Source organism: Artemia sp. Qi Xiang Cuo, chromosome 1 (assembly GCF_049724085.1).
Source record: "Artemia sp. Qi Xiang Cuo chromosome 1, ASM4972408v1, whole genome shotgun sequence".
Lineage (NCBI taxonomy): Eukaryota > Metazoa > Arthropoda > Branchiopoda > Anostraca > Artemiidae > Artemia > Artemia sp. Qi Xiang Cuo.
The window spans coordinates 49,537,186-49,553,377 of record NC_142794.1 but is presented as its reverse complement, the minus strand read 5'-3'; the positions used below and the strand labels follow the sequence as shown (position 1 = coordinate 49,553,377).

At 32.9% G+C, this 16,192-nt stretch overlaps 1 protein-coding gene across 1 annotated transcript in view; it reads left to right on the top strand.

The window, feature by feature from the left end:
- Trim9 (E3 ubiquitin-protein ligase Trim9) overlaps positions 1-16,192 on the top strand; it is a 237,798-nt gene that overhangs the window by 125,345 nt on the left and 96,261 nt on the right. The window lies entirely within an intron of this gene.

Here is a 16,192-nt window from a genome sequence, read left to right as displayed (position 1 = left end):
CATGCAAAATGGATCAGCTGATTTGTATACCATTTTGTGCTAATTATATCTGGGAAGGACATGGTACAGTGAGATAGGCAGAAAAGAAACATTTTTATTTGTTATGGTAGGCAGTATACATCCTATACTTACGTATCTAGACGAATGGCTTTATTCGATGATTTGAACTTTTTGCATCAACATTTTCGCATTTATTATGTTTTTTTTTCCCATTAATCTACACATTAATCAATGATATCTACCGTACTAGTAGCTAATTCTTCATCTGTGCGACAAATAAGAAACTAAAATTCAATGTAAAAACCGTGAGAAATTTCGAAGGTATTTTCAAATAAAACTTATGCTTTTTTATCATCTCAAGTTTTTTTGACCGTTATATAATCTCTTGAAATATTATTGGAATTTTTCATATCTTTTTGTCATTTTTTTCGAGGCATTAATTTTGTATTCTTCCATCATAAAGAAAGGGCTTAGACTAATTAAAAGGCCAATAATAATTTAAAGGAAAATAAGTTTCAGCCAGCCAGATTTGGTGACTTAATTTCTAAGCCTTTTATTTAGCTTAAGTCCCAATCATTCCTCAAATTTACTATAGAAATCCTTGCTTAGATTTTCCTTACAAAAGTCCTGAAGCTTGATAATTATGGCAGAAGGTCATCAATATAAACATATTGTAATGAAATGGTTATCCTAGGGACGCTGTTATGCATTCAAGTTCCATATTTTCCTTTTCTTTTTTGAGAAAGGTTGGTAGTTTGATAAGAAAGTAATTATAGCTGCGTTGTCGTTAGAATTGTGATCGCACTTAGAAAGAACAAGAAAGTTGGCCTCTTCGTATTTTCTGTTTTTTTTTTCTTCCGAGCTCTTCATATAGAAGTGTTGGTCGTTGAAAATTAGAAGATTGATTAAATTGGAAACGGAAGGTCCTAATATTTTTTAAGAGTAAAAAACAATTAAGTTAAAGTAAGATGTATTTTTTTCCAAGAAAAAAATCTCAGTGCAGCAACCAGCCTGCAAACCTCGGAATTTGATTCCAGTGATGAGATTATACGAAAACATCTCCAGGGTGGCGAACGTGATCCACACGTCTCATTTGCGTAACCTCCCGGTATTGCTATTTTTAACCAGTGCGCTTGCGCACTGCGAAGATTATAGAATATGTGCCAAAGGTCCCGTGATCAGAACCAACAGCACCCTGAAATTTAGTTTTTTTTTGGTAAATAAGTATCATTTTTCTTACTTTTTTCTTCAAGTCATTTCTAGCGCTCAATGGGGTGTCAAGTTTTTGATAGAATGAAAGCTTTGATCTTCATGGATATACTACTTTTGACTATAAGTTTAGCTATTGATAAACTTAGTTTTAACTTTAGTTAAACTATAAGTGTAGCTACTGCTCTGTGATAGAGGCCCAAAAATAAACAGATATATTTAAATGTGCGGCAAAAAACAGTCTTGAGTAGGTATTACTTTTCGTATTTAAAAAAAAAATAATAGAAAAAAAAAAAACGAGATTAAATAAAAAAAACAAAAAAAAAGTATTTTTTTCATCTGAAAGTAACGAGCAACATTAAAACTTAAAACGAACAGAAATTATTACGTATATGAGGGATTTGGAGAGGGTCATCCCCTCGTAAATACATCGCTTTTTAGGCTGAAGTTCGAATTTTGTCCCAATTCTTGAAGAATGACTCCTGAATCACTAAGGCCGTTTAATTCAATAAATAGTTCTTTCAAAAGCACAAAAAAACTTTAGCGTAAAGAGCTAGGTATTGAAGAGGGGGTTACCCCCCTCATATGCGTAATAATATACGTTCGTTTAGTTTTAATGTTGCTCCTTACTTTAATTTTAAAAAAAACTTGTTTTTTATTTAATTTCTGATTGTTTTTTAAATAATTCTGGGAAGTTCAGCTCCCAAATAATTCCCTTCCCTTCCTCCATGAAAAATTCCTCCATGGAAAGATCCCACGTAAACTCCCCTACCCCCTCCCCCCACCATAAGGATACCCCCCCCCCCCGAAAACGTCTGTATACTTCCCAATAACCAATACTATATGTAAACAATGGGAATAACTTGCAGCCCTTCCCCCGGGGACTGAGGGGGGTTAAGTCATCCTCAAAGAAATAGTAATTAGATTGTTTTGGCTATGCTGAACAAAATGACTATAAAATTTTGATCGGGTGACTTTGGGAAAAAATGAGCATGGGAGGGGGGCTAACTGGCCTCCAATATTTTTGGTCACTTAAAAAGGACACTAGAACTTTTGATTTCCGATCAAATGAGCCCTCTCCCGATCTTCTACGATCACTGGTCCGATTAGATCAATCCTGGGAAAAAATAAATAATAAATAAATAAACACGCATCTGTGATCTTTCTTTCGGCGAAAAACACAAAATTCCACATTTTTGTACAGAGGAGCTTGAAACCTCTATTGTAGGATTCTCTTGTATGCTGAAGCTGATGCAGTGATTTTATTAAGATCACTTGATGTTTTAGGGTTCCTCCTTTTTTTCAAAACTTGGGCAAATTTTCTTAGGATCCTAACTTTTGGTGGGTACCCTTAAACTTGATGAATTTTACGTATTTTGAACAAGAATCAAAGTTAGATTCTTTTGATGTATCTATTATTATTATTATCAAGACTGTTTCTTAGAGTTTCGATTGCTATTGAGCCGCATCGCTCCTTACTTACAGTTCGTTTACACAAACTGTTTGATAAACCGAAAAAAACTTGAAAATATTCTTTTATTAATCAATATACAAAAAACTATGTCAATTAAAAACAAAAAGGTGTTAAATAAAACAATAATTTTCCACAGATAAAGTTTTCCCAAGAAGAGTAAAGAGCTACACTAAACCAAACAACGAACAGAAATGAAGTAAAGTTATAACTCGAATGAAGTAAAGTTTTTTATAAATGAAGTAAAGTTTTTTATAAAGTTATAAAAAACAGATGAATGTAGATTGCCTGTTTAATATATATTGATAGTAGTAAAGGCCCTTTGGATACTACCGCTGTGTACCCCCTCCGATGCCCTTACCAACATTTTTTTAAGGGCCCAACATAATGGGGATTCCCCCAATGCTGCCATCTACAAAACCAGTCATAGATGGCGTTATTGTTAGCTATATTTATAGATGGCGATATGTATGCTTTTCCAACGGCACATTTTTCAACTTCTAATCGGTTTTTATGGAACTTATGGCTGGTGAAGGAATTGAACGTGAGACCCAAGATTTCCTATGGTAAAATTATGACACGTTAGTCTACTGAGCCCATAAGTCATTGATGATATTATGTTCTTAGAAATACATTCTAGGTAATCAATGCATTGTTTTTGAGCGCCATCCGACTAATGTTAACCATCAACATATTGTAATCAGTTAATTACACGATTGATTTCTCGATTGGAGTTGGATATAGTGTAAATACTGTCAGTGATTTTGTTTCCGGGCGTCTTTTGTGGCTCGCGCATGAGTTTGGCTTCCCCACATTCCCATCCAGGGCCCAATGTCCCCCTCCAAGGGCCCCAATGCCATTTTCACCAGCTTTTTGCCCCCCCCCCAGATTTTTTCTTTGAACTTCGATTTGCTTTGGGGGAGGGAGACCATTCACCAAGACGGTCAATTCAATAGTCGTTCTTTTCCATACTATCGAATGTAATTGTGAAAGATAAACTCTGGCCTATGAAAAAACTCAAAATCTCCTCTGGTCTTGGTTTCACCTCTTAGCGTGAGCAGCTAGGCATTCTATAGTCGTTCTTTCCCATGCTATTATAATGTCATTAAGAAAAATAAACTCTGGTCTATGAAAAATCTAAAAAAAAAACTGGTCTTGGTTTCACCTCTTAGCGTAAACAGCGAGGCATTAAATAGTCGTTCTTTTCCATGCTATTAGAATGTCATTAAGAAAAATAAACTGTCGTCTATGAAAAATCTCGAGAAAACTCCTCAGGTCTCGGTTTCACCCCTTATTGTAAAGAGCGAGGTATTGTGGTTAAAAAATTATAAGTCTCCCCAAAAATTCTAAATCCCCCCAAAAAATTCAAAATTCAAAGAAACAAAATAAGTGGAAAGGACAAAAAGTTGGGGAAATGGCATTGGGGTCCCTGGAGGGGGACATGGGCCCTGAATGGGAATGTGAGGAACCAAAACTCATGCGCAATCACCGGTAATGGAAAACCAGTGTATTTAGGACCATTAAATTACAAAAAGGATACCTGGCCGGTTTTAGTCATTACAATTTTTGAGACAAGTTTGATTGACCATCAAAAGAATATGCTTGTCCAGCAAGCATCTCAAATCACTGTGGTAGGCATATTCTCGGAATGAGGCCGAAAAAGGCGTCTGGAAAGAAATCACTGATAGTATTTACCATATATCCGACTCCAATTGAGAAACTAATTGCGCAATTAACTTGTTACGATATGGTGACGCTTAACACCAGTTGACTAGCCCTCAGAATCAATACATTGATTGCCTAAAATGAATTTCTAACAACGTAATGTCATCAATGACTTTTTGGCTCAGTCGACTAACGGGTCGTTCTTTTACCAATGGAAATCTCGGGTGTCACGTTCGATTCCTTTACCAGATATAAATTCCATAAAATCAATGGAAAAAATCAACGTAAAAACTGCTTAGAAGCTAAAAAATGTGTCGTTGGGAAAGAAGACATGTCGTCATCTATAACAGTAGTTATCGATTGCGCAATTAAGTTGTTACGACATAGGGACACTTAAAACCAGTCAGCTAATTCCCAGAAACAATACATTGACTGCCTAGAATGTATTTATGAGAACCTAATAATATCGTTGACTTGTTGGCTCAGTCGACTAACTTGTCGTTCTTTTACCATAGTAAATCCTGGGTCTCACGTTTGATTCCTACACCAGACAAAACTTTCATAAAATCAATGGAAAACTGCTTAGAAGCTAAAAAATGTGTCGCTTGAAAAGAAAACATATCGCCATCTATAACTGTAGATAACAATAATCCCATCTATTACTTTGGTATGTAGATGGCAGCATCGAGGGAATCCCAATTTTGTATGGTCCTTGAAAAAGTGCCAGGTATCGGGGATCGAAGGGGGTACATGGTGGTAGTATCCAAAGGGCCTATACTACTATCAATATATATTAAACAATTAATATACATTCATTTGTTGTTTTCAGTAGTCTTAGTTATAATGATTCTTTTCTTCTTTGTTTAATATTACGACAAGTAAAAAATCACTGCTAGAATTAAGAATTGTTTTCAGTAAATCGAAAGTAACGATAAGGCCTTTACGAGGCATAGGGAGCGTTGCCCTTACTCCTATTTGTGGTAGTTTCGGCTCGTTTTAAAATTGACTAAGTTATTTATTATAACTTCTGTTCTTTCAGTAGTAATGGGTCAATCTGTTCAAGCGCACAGTCCCCCCCATATAGATATAACGATTACAAGCGCACAGTCCCCCCATATAGCTATAACGATTACAAGCGCACAGTCCCACCATATAGCTATAATGATAAGTAGCGCACAGTACTCCCGCCAATACAAGCAGACAGTGTAATGACCGGATTCAACTACCATGAAAAATTCGTGCTGTTCTCTGTTCAAAGTGCGTGATGTTTTCATGGTAGTGATTCGTTTTCATTATACTGCAGTAATTTCCTACCTGTCTTCTCTCTTTAATTTTACACAGTAATTTTTTTTTGTGTGGATGTTTTATTGTATGGATATATGGATTTTTAATTTTTATAGTTTTTTTTATTGATGTCATTTTATTGTAATATAATGATGATATTTTTCTTTTAAAATGATACTATTTTTTAAATTCTAAGTATCTTCCCATTCGATCTTATGAAATTTTTGTTTGATGTAGGAATCGAACGTGAGACCAGTGATTTCCTAAGGTAAAATAACAACACGTTAATCGACTGAGCCAACAAGCCATTGAACATACTATGATTTTACAAATACGTCCAATGTACTGTTTCTGGGACATTGCCCAACTGATGTTAAGCGTCACAATATCGTAACAGGCTCATACCATTGAACTGGAACAAGATCAAGCACATTCGAATTATCAATTGGATTTTTTATAGGTGTTAAAAGTAACCTGTTTCGGGGCATTTTTACGGCATCATCGTGAGAATATGCATCCCCTGATGATTTGAGATGCATACTAGACAAACAACTTCTCCTGATACTTGGGCCCCAAGTCCTGCCCCTATCTCTCAACCCTATCCCTCCACCCTCTCTCTAACCCCTCCCCCTCCTCCCTCCCACTAACAGACCCCCCCACCCACTTTTTTTTACTTTATTTTTTTAACTTTTTTTAACTTTTTTTTAAAACTTTTTTTTAACTTTTTTTTAACTTTTTTTTCTTTTTTTTAACTTTTTTAACTTTTTTTAAACTTTTTTTATCGTCATTGTACTGTCTGCTTGTACCTTGGTTTACCTTGTCACAGTTACATTCTCATGATTTTTCAAAGTTCATTTTGAATTTCTTTCATTGAAATGCAAGAGTTGGATTATTTCAGTTAGTGTTTTGTTGTGGTTTACCTTGTCACACTTACATTCTCTTGATTTTTCAAAGTTCATTCTGGATTTCTTTCGTTTAAATGCAAGAGTTGGAATATTTCAGTAGTGTTTTGTCATGGTTCACCTAGTCTCAGTTACATTCTCTTGATTTTTCAAAGTTCATTTTGGATTTCTTTCGTTGAAATGCAAGAGTTGGAATATTTCAGTAGTGTTTTGTCATGGTTTACCATGTCACTGTTACATTCTCTTGATTTTTCAAAGTTCATTTTGAATTTCTTTCGTTGAAATGCAAGAGTTGGAATATTTCAGTAGTGTTTTGTCATGGTTTACTTTGTCACAGTTACATTCTCTTAATTTTTCAAAGTTCATTTTGGATTTCTTTCGTTGAAATGCAAGAGTTGGAATATTTCAGTAGTGTTTTGTTGTGCTTTACCTTGTCACAGTTACATTGTCTTGATTTTTCAAAGTTAATTTTGGATTTATTACTTTGAAATGCAAGAGTTGGAATATTTCAGTAGTGTTTTGTCATGGTTTACCATGTCACTGTTACATTCTCTTGATTTTTCAAAGTTCATTTTGAATTTCTTTCATTTTGGATTTTTATATTCTCTTGATTTTTCAAAGTTCATTTTGAATTTCTTTCGCGAAATCCAAGAATTGGAATATTTCAGTAGTGTTTTGTCGTGGTTTACAATGTCACAGTTACATTCTCTTGATTTTTGAAAGTTCATTTCGAATTTCTTTCATGATATGCAAGAGTTGGAATATTTCATTAGTGTTTTGTTGTGGTTTACCTTGTCACAGTTACATTCTCTTGATTTTTCAAAGTTCATTTTGGATTTCTTTCCTTGAAATGCAAGAGTTGGAATATTTCAGTAGTGTTTTGTCGTGGTTTACCTTATCACAGTTACATTCTTTTGATTGTTCAAAGTTCATTTTGGATTTCTTTCGTTGAAATGCAAGAGTTGGAATATTTCAGCAGTGTTTTGTTATGGTTTACCTTGTCTCAGTTACATTCTCTTGATTTTTCAAAGTTCATTTTGAATTTCTTTCGTTGAAATGCAAGAGTTGGAATATTTCAGTAGTGTCTTGTTGTGCTTTACCTTGTCACTGTTACATTCTCTTGATTTTTCAAAGTTCATTTTGGATTTCTTTCGTTGAAATCCAAGAGTTGGAATATTTTAGTTCATTTTGGATTTTTACATTTTCTTGATTTTCTAAAGTTCATTTTGAATTTGTTTCGTTGAAATGCAAGAGTTGGAATATTTCAGTAGTGTCTTGTTGTGCTTTACCTTGTCACTGTTACATTCTCTTGATTTTTCAAAGTTCCTTTTTGATTTCTTTCGTTGAAATGCAAGAGTTGGAAAATTTCAGTAGTTTTTTGTTGTGCTTTACCTTGTCACAGTTACATTCTCTTGATCTTTCAAAGTTCATTTTGAATTTCTTTCGTGAAATGCAAGAGTTAGAATATTTCAGTAGTGTTTTGTAGTGTTTTACCATATCACTGTTACATTCTCTTGATTTTTCAAAGTTCATTTTGAATTTCTTTCATTGAAATGTAAGAGTTGGATTATTTCAGTAAGTGTTTTGTCGTGGTTTAACTTGTCACATTTACATTCTCTTGATTTTTCAAAGTTCATTTTGGATTCCCTTCGTTGAAATGCAAGAGTTGGAATATTTCAGTAGTGTTTTGTCATGGTTTACCTTGTCACAGCTACATTCTCTTAATTTTTCAAAGTTCATTTTTGATTTCTTTCGTTGAAATTCAAGAGTAGGAATATTTCAGTAGTGTTTTGTCATGATTTACCATGTCACAGTTACATTCTCTTGATTTTTCAAAGTTCATTTTGAATTTCTTTCATTGAAATGCAAGAGTTGGATTATTTCAGTAGTGTTTTGTCGTGGTTTATCTTGTCACAGTTACATTCTCTTGATTTTTCAAAGTTCATTTTTGGATTTTTATCGTTGAAATGCAAGAGTTGGAATATTTCAGTAGTGTTTTGTTATGGTTTACCTTGTCACAGTTACATTCTCTTGATTTTTAAAAGTTCAATTTGAATTTCTTTCGTTGAAATGCAAGAGTTGGATTATTTCAGTAGTGTTTTGTTGTGGTTTATTTTGTCACAGTTACATTCTCTTGATTTTTCAAAGTTCATTCTGAATTTCTTTCATTGAAATGCAAGAGTTGGAATATTTCAGTAGTATTTTGTCGTGGTTTACCTTGTCACAATTACATTCTCTTAATTTTTCAAAGTTTATTTTGAATTTCTTTCCTTGAAATGCAAGAGTTGGAATATTTCAGTAGTGTTTTGTTGTGGTTTACCTTGTCACAGTTACATTCTCATGATTTTTCAATGTTTATGTTGAATGTCTTTCATTGAAATGAAAGAGTTGGAATATTTCAGTAGTGTCCTGTCGTGGTTTACCTTGTCACAGTTACAGCTACGTACGCGCACGTACGTAGGCTAACCTAACCAAAACACTACTGAAATATTCCAACTCTTGCATTTCAATGAAAGAAATCCAAAATGAAGTTTAAAAAATCAAGAGTCCAACTCTTGCATTTCAATGAAAGAAATCCAAGATGAACTTTGAAAAATCAAGAGAATGTAACAGTGACTAAGCAAACCACAACAAAACAATATTGAAATATTCCAGCTCTCGCATTTAAATGCAATAAATTCAAAATGAACTTTGAAAAATCCAGAGAATGTAACTGTGACAAGGTAAACCACGACAAAACATCACCGAAATATTCCAACTCTTGCATTTCAATGAATGAAATTCAAAATGACCTTTGAAAAATCAAGAGAATGTAATTTTGACAAGGTAAACCATGACAAAACACTACTGAAATATTCCAGCTCTTTGATTTCAAAGAAATAAATCCAAAATGAACTTTGAAAAATCATGAGAATGTAACTGTGACAAGGTAAACCATGACAAAACACTATTGAAATATTCCAACTCTTGCATTTCAATGAAAGAAACCCAAAATGAACTTTGAAAAATCCAGAGAATGTCACTGTGACAAGGTAACCACGACAAAACACTACTGAAATATTCCAACTCTTGCATTTCAACGAAAAAAATCCAAAATGAACTTTGAAAAATCAAGAGAATATAACTGTGACAATTTAAGCAATGATAAAACACTACTGAAATATTCCAACTCATGCATTTCAATGAAAGAAATTCAAAATGAACTTTGAAAAATCAAGAGAATGTAACTGTGACAAAGTAAACCACGACAAAACACTACTAAAATATTCCAACTCTTGCATTTCACGAAAGAAATTCAAAACGAACTTTGAAAATCAAGAGAATGTAACTGTGACATGCTAAACCACGATAAAACACTACTGAAATATTCCAACTCTTGCATTTTACGAAAGAAATCCAGAATGAACTTAGAAAAATCAAGAGAATGTAACTGTGACAAGGTAAAGCACAACAAAACACTACTGAAATATTCCAACTCTTGCATTTCAACGAAAGAAATCCAAAATGAACTTTTAAAAATCAAGAGGATGTAACTGTGACAAGGTAAAGCACAACAAAACACATTTCAATGAAAGAAATCCACAATAATGTTTGAAAAAATCAAGAGAATGTAACTGTGACACGGTAAACCACGACAAAACACTACTGAAATATTCCAACTCTTGCATTTCAACGAAAGAAATTCAAGATGAACTTTGAAAAATCAAGAGAATGTCACTGTGACAAGGTAAACCACGGCAAAACACTACTGAAATAGTCCAACTCTTGCTTTTCACGAAATAAATTCAAAATAAACTTTGAAAAATCAATAAAATGTAACTGTGACAAGGTAAACCACGACAAAAACACTACTGAAATATTCCAACTCTTGCATTTCAACGAAAGAAATCCAAAATGAACTTTGAAAAATCAAGAGAATGTAACTGTGACAAGGTAAACCATGACAAGACACTACTAAAATATTCCAACTCTTGCATTTCAATGAAAGAAATTCAAAATGTACTATGAAAATCCACAGAATGTAACTGTGACAAGGTAAAGCACAACAAAACACTACTGAAATATTCCAACTCTTGCATTTCAACGAAAGAAATTCAAAATGAACTTTGAAAAGTTAAGAGTATGTAACTGTGACAAGGTAAACCACGACAGGACACAACTGAAATATTCCAACTCTTGCATTTCAATGAAAGAAATTCAAAATGAAATTTGGAACATCAAGACAATGTTAGCATAACACTTAAACACAAAAAGACACAATCCTGAAAGAGAACAATTAGGGCTTGACATCGCAATAACTTATCGATGAAGAGTTAAAATAGGATACTGTAACTATTAACCGATAAACAACTACCCAAATCAAAGTAAATATTAAAACACTGAATTTTAAACGAACGAAATTCAAAATGGACTTTGAAAATCCTTGTGAATGTATCTGTGACACGGTAAACCACGAAAAAAAATTACTGAAATATTCCAACTCTTGCATTTCAACGAAAGAAATCCAAAATGAACTTTGAAAAATCAAGAGAATGTAACTGTGACATGGTAAAGCACAACAAAACACTAATGAAATATTTCAACTCTTGCATTTCAACGAAAGAAATTCAAAATGAACTTTGAAAAATTAAGAGAATGTAGCTGTGACAAGGTGAACCATAACAAAACATTACTGAACTGTTTTAACTCTTACATTTCAAAGGAATTCAAAATGAACTTTGAAAAATCAAGAGAATGTAACTGTGACAAGGTAAACCACGACAAAACACTACTGAAATAATCCAACTCTTACATTTCAATGAAAGAAATTCAAAATGAACTCTGAAAAATCAAGAAAATGCAACTGTGATATGGTAAACCACGACAAAACACTACTGAAATATTCCAACTCTTGCTTTCACGAAAGAAATTCAAAATGAACATTGAAAGATCAAGAGAATGTAACTGTGACAAGGTAAAGCACAACAAAACACTACTGAAATATTCCAACTCTTGCATTTCAACGAAAGAAATCAAAAATGAACTTTGAAAAATCAAGAGAATGTAACAGTGACAAGGTAAATCACAACAAGACACTACTGAAATATTCCAACTCTTGCATTTCAATGAAATAAATTCTAAATGAACATTGAAAAATCAAGAGAATTTAAAAATAAAAAATGAACTTTGAAAAATCAAGAAAATGTAACTGTGACAAGGTAAACCACGACAAAACACTATTGAAATATTCCTTCTTTTGCATTTCAAGGAAAAACATCTAAAATGAACTTTGAAAAATCAAGAGAATGTAAATGTGACAAGGTAAACCACGACAAAACACTACTGAAATAATCCAACTCTTGCATTTCAATGAAAGAAATTCAAAATGAACTTTGAAAAATCAAGAGAATGTAACTGTGATATGGTAAACCACGAGAAAACACTACTGAAATTTTCCAACTCTTGCATTTCACGAAAGAAATTCAAAATGAACTTTGAAAGATCAAGAGAATGAAACTGTGACAAGGTAAAGCACAACAAAACATTACTGAAATATTCCAACTCTTGGATTTCAACGAAAGAAATCCAAAATGAACTTTGAAAAATCAGGAGAATGTAACAGTAAAAAGGTACACCAAAACAATACACTACTGAACTATTCCAACTCTTGCATTTCAACGAAAGATATTCAAAATTAAATTTGAAAAATCAAGATACTTTAAAAATCAAAAATTAACTATGAAAAATAAAGAGAATGTAACTGTGACAAGGTAAACCACGACAATACACTACTGAAATATTCCAACTCTTGCATTTCAAGGAAAGAAATCTAAAATGAACTTTGAAAAATCAAGAGAATGTAACTGAGACAAGGTAAACCATAACAAAACACTACTGAAATATTCCAACTCTTGCATTTCAACTAAAGAAATTCAAAATGAACTTTGAAAAATCAAGAGAATGTAACTGTGACATGGTAAACCATGACAAAACACTACTGAAATATTCCAACTCTTGCATTTCAACGATAGAAATCCAAAATGAACTTTGAAAAATCAAGAGAATGTAAGTGTGACAAGGTAAACCACAAAAAAACACTACTGAAATAATCCAACTCTTGCATTTCAATGAAAGAAATTCAAAATGAACTTTGAAAAAGCATGAGAATGTAACTGTGACAAGGTAAACCAAGGTACAAGCAGACAGTACAATGACGATAAAAAAAGTTTAAAAAAAGTTTAAAAAAAGTTATAAAAAAGTTAAAAAAAAGTTAAAAAAAAGTTAAAAAAAAGTTTAAAAAAAAAGTTAAAAAAAGTTAAAAAAAAGTTAAAAAATAAAGTAAAAAAAAAGTGAGGGGGGGGGGTGTTGGTGGGAGGGAGGAGGGGGAAATGTTAGAGAGAGGGTGGAGGGATAGGGTTGAGGGATAGGGGTAGGACTTGGGGCCCAAGTATCAGAAGAAATTGTTTGTCTAGTATGCATCTCAAATCATCGTGGTATGCATATTCTCACGATGATGCCGTAAAAATGCCCCGAAACAGGTCACTTTTAACACCTATAAAAAATCCAATTGATAAATCGAATGTGCTTGAACTGGTTCCAGTTCAATGGAATGAACCTGTTACGATATTGTGACGCTTAACATCAGTTGGGCAATGTCCCAGAAACAATACATTGGATGTATTTTTAAACTCATAATATATTCAATGGCTTGTTGGTTCAGTCGATTAACGTGTCGTTCGTTTACCTCAGGAAATCACGGGTCTCACGTTCGATTCCTATATCAAACACAAATTTCATAAAAATCAATGGGAAGAAATCAATGGGAAGAATGTAAAACATCATATCATTGGAAAAGAAAAATATCATCATTAGAGTACAATAAAATGACATCAATAAAAAAAACTATTAAAATTAAAAATCCATATATTCATACAATAAAACACCCATACAAAAAAAAAATTACTGTGTACAATTAAAGAGAGAAGACAGGTAGGAAATTACTACAGTATAATGGAAACGAATCACTACCATGAAAACATCACGCACTTTGAACAGAGATCAGCACGAATTTTTCATGGTAGTTGAATCCGGTCATTACACTGTCTGCTTGTATTGGCGGGAGTACTGTGCGCTACTTATCATTATAGCTATATGGTGGGACTGTGCGCTTGTAATCGTTATAGCTATATGGGGGGACTGTGCGCTTGTAATCGTTATATCTATATGGGGGGGGGGACTGTGCGCTTGAACAGATTGACCCATTACTACTTCTTTCTGGGTTTTACGCTTGAGTTATTACTTTACTTCATCTGTGTTCGTTGTTTGGGTTAGTGTAGCTCTTTACTCTTCTTTGGAAAAATTCATTTGTGGAAAATTATTATTTTAATTAACATCTTTTTGTTTTTAATTGACATAGTTTTTTTGTATATTGGATAATAAAAGAATATGTTTAAGTCTTTGTCGGTTAATCAAACAGTTCGTGTAAGCGAACTGTAAGTAAGGAGTGATGCGGCTCAATAGCAACCGAAACTCTGGGAAACAGAGTGTTGATAATAATAGATACATCAAAAGAATCGAATTTTGATGCTTATTAAAAAAGACGTAACATTCATCAAATTTAATGGTGCCCATCAAAAGTTAGGAACGTAATAAAATTTGCCGAATTTTTGAAAAGTGGGGAGACCCTAAAAAATAAAGTGATTTTAATGAAAACCACCTCATCAGCTTCAGCATACAAGAGAACCCTACTGTAGACGTTTTAAACTCCTCTGTATAAAAATGTGGAATTTTGCGTTTTTTTGCCAAAAGAAAGATCACGGATGCGTGTTTATTTATTATTTTTTTTTCCCAGGGTTGACGATATTGAACCAGTGATTGTAGAAGATCGGGAGAGGACTTATTTGATTGGAAATCAAAAGTTTTATTGCCCTTTTTAAGTGACCAAAAATATTGGAGGGCAGTTAGCTCCCTCCCACGCTCATTTTTCCCCTAAAGTTACCCGATCATAATTTTGAGATAGTCATTCTGTTCAACATAGTCAAACAATCTAAATACTATTTCTTTGAGCATGATTTAACTTCTCACAGTCCCCGGGCGAAGGGCTGCAAGTTATGCCCATTGTTTACATTTAGTATTGGTTATTGGGAAGTATACAGACGTTTTCAGGGGGATTTTTCTGGTGGGGGGGGGCAGGGGAGTTTACATGGGAGGATCTTCCCATGTAGGAATTTTCAATGAGGCATGAGAATTTTCAATGGAGAGGGAGCTGAACTTCCCAGAATTATTTAACTCCTTAAGATTTCAGGTTTTGAATTGTTCTTTTTGTACAAAGAATTGCGAAAAATTTTAGTAATAGCTATAGTATAATACTTTGGATGGGCGAATACGGAGAAGATAATTCAAATAAATCGATTGAAAAACTACGGGGTTCTGTAAGGTTAAAGGAATCCTCACCCTCATCATTTTACAATACTTATTGCATTTTACAACCATTTTATAACATTGTAACCATACAATTTTGTAGTTTTAAATATCCTTTATATCCTACTTGCCTGTTAATTTTACAACTGCTTTTGGTTATTCAATATTATTGTAGCTATATATTCATTAGTATCGTTTATCCCCTTGAAAGAAATCTTATGAAAATGAACCGCTTATAAGCTTATAGTTTGAGTTTAGACTCTGTCTTGTTTGCTTTGATTCAGCTGAAATGTGAGCAGTAGTTGCTGATCTTTGAACTTGGAATAGATAGATACAAATCTCCTGTACTGGAATCTCAAATCTCTTGTATTTCTCTGCGGATACATTGTTTTGCATTTATAATTTGTCTTGTAAATAAATTACTCTTGACACTATTTAGCCAAGTGTTGACAGATTTATTATTTCAATATGCGCTATTTAAAGCGAAGTAAATAGGTAAAAATATATAATTTATTACGACAGTTGAATATCCTCTTTAACTGTTAACATCCATGGGCGACTTCATACTTGAATATCGGTGCTCTTGTGGTTAAGTGGTTTCAACTTGTTTTATTATTATTTATTTATTTTTTTTATTTGCCTTAAGTCTAAGCTTGAGTGAATTTCCTCTTTCTTCTTGTCAAACAAGGAATAGGCCAATTGTTTGATTTGTTTTTGTAGATTATGTAGAGTTGGATGATTTATCGGTAATTATAAGTTTTGTCAAACGAGGGTCAAGATTTTGGGGCGCTGTTCCGGTGTCTCCTAAAGTTGTCAAAACAATCCCAATTTTCTTGACTTAAGTAAAACAAGCTAGGTGAGGTTAGAAAATTTAAAGCTGAATGTTTAAAAAGGGGAGCCTTGCTTGTGAAATCCCAACTCCTCAGCCATTTCTTAAAAAGGTTGGGGAGTATATATATATATATATATATATATATATATATATATATATATATATATATATATATATATATATATATATATATATATATATATATATATATATATATATATATATATATATATATATATATATATATATATATATATATATATATATATATATATATATATATATATTGTATATTTATATGCATGCGTATATATTAAGAAAGAATGAAAATGTGATGTCACGGTAAAATCGGCAATCGTGTAAATAAAGCTTGTATAAATAGTTTTGGGCACTTGAATTATTTAAAAAAGAATCCCAATTTCATTTACG